Here is a 5829-nt window from a genome sequence, read left to right on the forward strand (position 1 = left end):
TCCTCGCAATCCGCTCCAGGTAATCACTACTAAAATCTGCGTACAAGCTCTCCGCGGGCCTCCATGACAACACGTGACACGAGCAGACGACAAGATGGACTCGCTTCATTGAGCAGACGTCATGCGAGGGCAGTTCGTCTTAGACAATAGGGTAGGTTCAGAAGGAATGGGCGCTTTGTTGGGTCTGGGTGTTATTTCACGTTAAGGTTAATTACATTTAAGGTTATCGATACAAATCGCATTATCGATTGATAAACATACCACACCCCGATATGTTGACATAATAGTCGTGCTTTAAAAGAAAGAATTTGAGATTGGAGTAACGTTTCGTGAAAAGCATTCTCTGAATGTAATTGCGCGATCGAGTGAGCACACTATCTAGACAACACCCGCTCTAAATTATTGAACAAGCAGATCAGTTGGAGCGAATAATATATTCCTTACAATTTACATTGAAGAACCGGTCTCTCAAAATAGTGAGTATGGTTTTACGCCGCCTTTGGCAATATTTCCAGTAATATCACGACGGCGGGACACCAGAAATGGGCTTCACGTATTGTACCCACATAGGGAATCGAACCCGGACCCCCGGCGTGACGAGCGAACGCTTTGACCGTTAACCTACCCCACCACCTCTCATCATACAGAATAACACAACACCTCCTTAACGTGTTATTGCCGTTCTTTCACGACAGTCTGCAGTAGCAATAAGATAAAATAAAGTAGGGGAGACCGGAGTCAATTGTAACACGGGGCAATTGTAACAAGGGCGATTACTCTAAAAGTTTTCGCTCAAGCATAGTGTAGGTGAGTAGACTTATTCCCTGCTGGTACACATCCGGGCGTTTTTCAGCTGCTCGCTCATGGCGAGATACAGTAGATGAAAAATCCTTTTTTACATAACAAAGTAAATTTTTCACAAATCGTTATAAAACGTTCTTAATGCAGTAAATGTTGCTTGGTACGAAATTAACTTTTCAAGTGTAAAATTGAGGTATTACGACTTATTTTGAAGTAGAAATATTTGAGAAGCCCAAAGTTGTTAACATGTGACGTGGCATGAAACATGGCTACTATCATCGGGAGCAATTGTAACACTGTGTTACAACTGTCCCCATGTAATTTCCCCTTATGTTATGATAATGAAGCAAATTGATGTCGGTTTTATGTTAGTTCTTTACTAGTTTCATCATACTAGAACATTTTCAGTGTTATGTTGATAGTATAAGCCCTCGGGTGAAAGTTTTTAGTGTTAGCCTTTATATTATATTTTGTGCATACGAAAACAAGAATTTTAAACTAAACACATTTTAAATGTCGATGGTGACAAAGGTTTAATGTTAATCCATTTCCACCTCAATTAATCAAGGTAACATCTTTCCACATTTCATTTTGATTTTATTTGGAAAATAAACAGATTCTTACATTCGAACCTTCTTTGTTACAATTGCCCCATCCACCTGTTACAATTGCCCCGTGCTCGGGGTCAATTGTAACACTTGTAGTCATTGCATTTGATACGTAATAACTTTGTAATGACATGATCGTGAACTTGAAATGACTCCGAGGTTTAAAGCCAAGAAGCCAATGCTTTAGTTAGTACCGATAAACTTTGTGAGCGGTCGACTAGTATCGAATTACATGAACTTAAATAAAAAGTGTTACAATTGACCCCGGTCTCCCCTACTTCAAATGGTATTGAAATTTAAGCACTAAATACACCTTTACAATCGATCAGTAAGCACTCCCTTGCTCGGGAAATAACCAAATGTTGGAATTATGTCAAATACCTCATTACATTTTCCCACTATCTTGAAATAATGACATATAATACCAGCAACAACAATAATAATGCATCATTTTAACAAAATTACATCTATAGTTGATTCAATAACTGATACTACCAATGATAATGAGGGAGTGACTGTGACTGAGTTTGGTTTTACGCCGCTTTTAGCAATATTCCAGCAACATCACGACGGGGGGACACCGGAAATGGGCTTCACACATTGTACCCATGTAGGGAATCGAACCCGGGTCTTCGGCATGAACAGCGAACCCTTTAACCACTAGGCCATCCCAGGGCCCTGTGTTTCTGATAAAGCAACAGTAATACTTACGATGATAATGATAATGATGATGATGATGATACCATATATGATGAAAACAAAGATCGAATCAGACTAGACAACTTAGAATAATCTTTTATTGTGAAGCCTTATAAAGTGTAACAATACGACGAATTTGACGAACGGCAACATCAACAACACGGTACATCGCCGGAGGCACACCCTCACCTTTACAGGCGGATTTGAAAATATTCACATTCACACATGATCGGTCTGCCGATGTTGTCACGGGAAGATTGTGCCCGTCGCCCGCCTGGAAGCCGGCAGAGCCAGGTATACCCACCCACTGTACAGTCTGCGTGACTGTACAGAGATCTCCACGTTAATCTGTACAAGATCGTACACGTGTCTTTGCCGCATGTATAACCTCTGTCCCAGTTTTGATTGATTTATAAGCTCCAGCGATAATCACTAGGAAGCCATTTGTCTTTTTTTCAGTTATCGTAGGGTGAGGTGAAGTGAAATTGGGTTTTAACGTCGTGCTTGAGAATATTTCGCTCATATGACGACGTGCATGCGTGTGTATGTGTATGTGCGGCTGCTTGTACTAGCCCAGACTGAAGCTGGTTTTATAGTGCTAGCCCACTGAGATACCATGCCGCAGTGAAGCATGAATACCCCACTCAGACACATTATACTGACTCCGAGCCGACCAGTCCTTGTTGTACCCATTAATGCCGAGCGCCAGGCAGGGACCAACAAGTACCATATTTTAACGTCTTTTGGTATGACGCGGCCGGGGATCGAACCCGCTACCTTCCGCTCTCCGGGCGGACGCTCTAACCACTACACCACGAAGGCGGTCTAGTTATCGTGGGCCTGTCAGACGTCACAGATCTGGAGTGCCCACTCTGTATGGCGAATTGCTTGGCCACCATGGCCCGATTAAGTATAGAAAGTGAGATGAGTGAGTTTTGTTTTACGCCGCTTTATCAATATTCCAGAAATATCACGGCGGGAGACACCAAAAATGAACGTCACACATTGTGCCCATGTGGGGAATCGAACCCGGGTCTTCAGTGTGACGAGCGGACGCTTTAACCATTAGGCCACCCCACCGCCCCTAAGTATAGAAAGAAGAGGACAGAAAATCACCTTTGCATGTACGCTCTTGCTGACAAAAACGTAACAGAAACGAATTATTTATAATTGATACTTTCACGAATAAAAATATTAGCCCAACCGTTACTATAACACATGCACACACAAAAACGTGCAGTGCGTTGTAACGGGAACTACAGTTCCTATGACGGGGACATTCCCAGGTGTGAATTAACAGACGTCACTTCACTTGAATATTGCATGTAGTGACAGTGACTAATTGATGTCTATATACTCGAGTCTATTTTCTTCCGACAACTTGAATGGACATGTTTACTTCACACTGACAAATCGTCGCGAACAATCGTCCTGTCGAGAGTGGTGAAGCGAGTTACACTCGGTGCAGACAATGTGTAGGCGGCATATTTTATGAGTGATATCTGATAGTCTTGCTGAATACTGAATATACTATCCTGACAACGACAAGGAGCTACAACACAATGTCACAAAGTCGAGTTAGCTCGATACATCGTTCAAAACGATATGTTGTTGCATCAGATATTTTGAGGGCAACCTAAGCGGGCGCGCAACTTATGATTTTTGAAACAGATAAAAAGTGAATTATTTTAACTTAATGAGAGTTATTTTGAATTATAATTCGTCGAGGTTCAAGATACGTTCTTATATCCGTTCCTAGAGACATTAATTTGTCGTAATTAGAATTTCGAGTCATGGACAATGTATTCATTACAACTCTTCTTCTCAACAACCTACCAGCTTGCGTGTCCAACTCCCCTAATCTATTTCACTTGATGTTTTGACAGCACACATGTGCTGTGCCATCTTTTTCTCGAGCTGCCCGATGCACGTGCAACTTCCGTCAATCTACGCACGTTTAGCACGTGAAAGTATTTAATTTACTGCTGCTATTGTGCTACATTTGATGTGTGGTGTGGTTTGTTGTTTAACGCCCCCCCTCAGCAATATTCCAGTTGTATAACGAGTAAATAATCGAGTCTGGGCCAGACAATCCAATGACTGACATCGTGAGCATTTTATTTGTGGATCAATTTGGTTGTAAGAATATACCACAGGAATAAACCCGTAAATTGCTTTGCATAAACTGGTACTTTAACTATGTTAAAATGTAAGAACATAACATTTATGTTTTACCATTACAAAATGATTCACAGAAACAACAGCTGTTAACAGCAGACTACGGAACAACCCCACAGAATGGGGTGGTGTAACAACTGACAATGTCACTATGCGCTGTGACAACCATTTGCGTTGATGCAGGCAGCGTGCTACCTGACGACATCAACGTGAAGGCTGTTGCTCGAGATGACCAAAGATTGGCTAAGCTGAAAAAAGCGTTACCATCTGTTTCCTGTCGTAGGCGTCGAACCATCTCATAGACGTTCCACTAAGGTCCTTTTGTGCCAATAGATTCCCTAAACCATGATAGTTTCTGGATCTTCTCTCCATGCCTTACTTGTGGATCATTTACGCAGACATAAGCGGACGATAACCTTTCTCATTGGGGTTAATACACAGATTTAATAAAAACACCAAAAATCTCCCCAAGCAACACGGAAGCTCCTCGCGTAGTAGAAAATTGTTCCAGGAAGAAATCACGAATTTGTGGTAAATATAATAATTAAACATACCTGTAATTCTGAAAAAATACCCTCTCTCTAACAAGGCAAAGAACATGACACGACTAACTGACCAAGTAATGCAGGTCAGTGACGAAACGAACGAATGTATAATGTACACGGTTACTGGGTGCGCACCTGACTCTAACGGGTTAAACGGGTAAACCCAGTGCAGAAGACTTGGTCAACAAAACGTGTTTGCTCCTCCACCCAAACCGACAAACTTGGCACCGTATATAAGGACTTTGTTGACCCGTCACACAAGTCGCAATCAGGACCAAGAACCACTCAATCAACAAACATGACCAACGCAAACTGGCAGTGACAAGCCGCATTGATCTCGGGGCGTTAACAGTCAGGCTAATACGACCATGGACACTGGTCAAGGCTTCTGGTCAGCCAAAACAATTCGTTGGATTGAGTCTAAGCTCACAGCGTGACTGTAAAGTGATAGTGTTTCGCCTGACCAGGCGCTTTCACTATCACATGGCTGGTTTAACATGTCGAACAATAACGTATGTTTCGACGTCGGTAGGTAAATAACATTAATGTTGTATAGCGGTATTTGTTACGGCCAGCATGTGGTCATTGGATACACGATATCTTAAAAGGGAAAAGTCGTTTAGTAGCAACAAGTCAATAAACAGGTTTGTATTGTCTCGTGAAATCGTAAACAAACCGACTTAAGCTTGTTTCCTTGTTAACAGGTTAATTACTATTTCGTTTCATGGATGAGTGAGTGAGTGAGTTTAGTTTTACGCCACACTCAGCAATATTCCAGCTATATGGTGGCGGTCTGTAAATAATCGAGTCTGGACCAGACAATCCAGTGATCAACATCATGAGCATCGATCTGCGCAATTGTAAACCGATGACATGTGTCAACCAAGTCAGCGAGCCTGACCACCCGATCCCGTTAGTCGCCTCTTACGACAAGCATAGTCGCCTTTTGTGGCAAGCATGGGTTGCTGAAGACCTATTCTACCCCGGATCTTCACGGT

This window comes from Haliotis rubra, unplaced genomic scaffold (assembly GCF_003918875.1).
Source record: "Haliotis rubra isolate DU_JTF1 unplaced genomic scaffold, ASM391887v1 Scf1112, whole genome shotgun sequence".
NCBI classification, from domain to species: Eukaryota; Metazoa; Mollusca; class Gastropoda; order Lepetellida; family Haliotidae; genus Haliotis; species Haliotis rubra.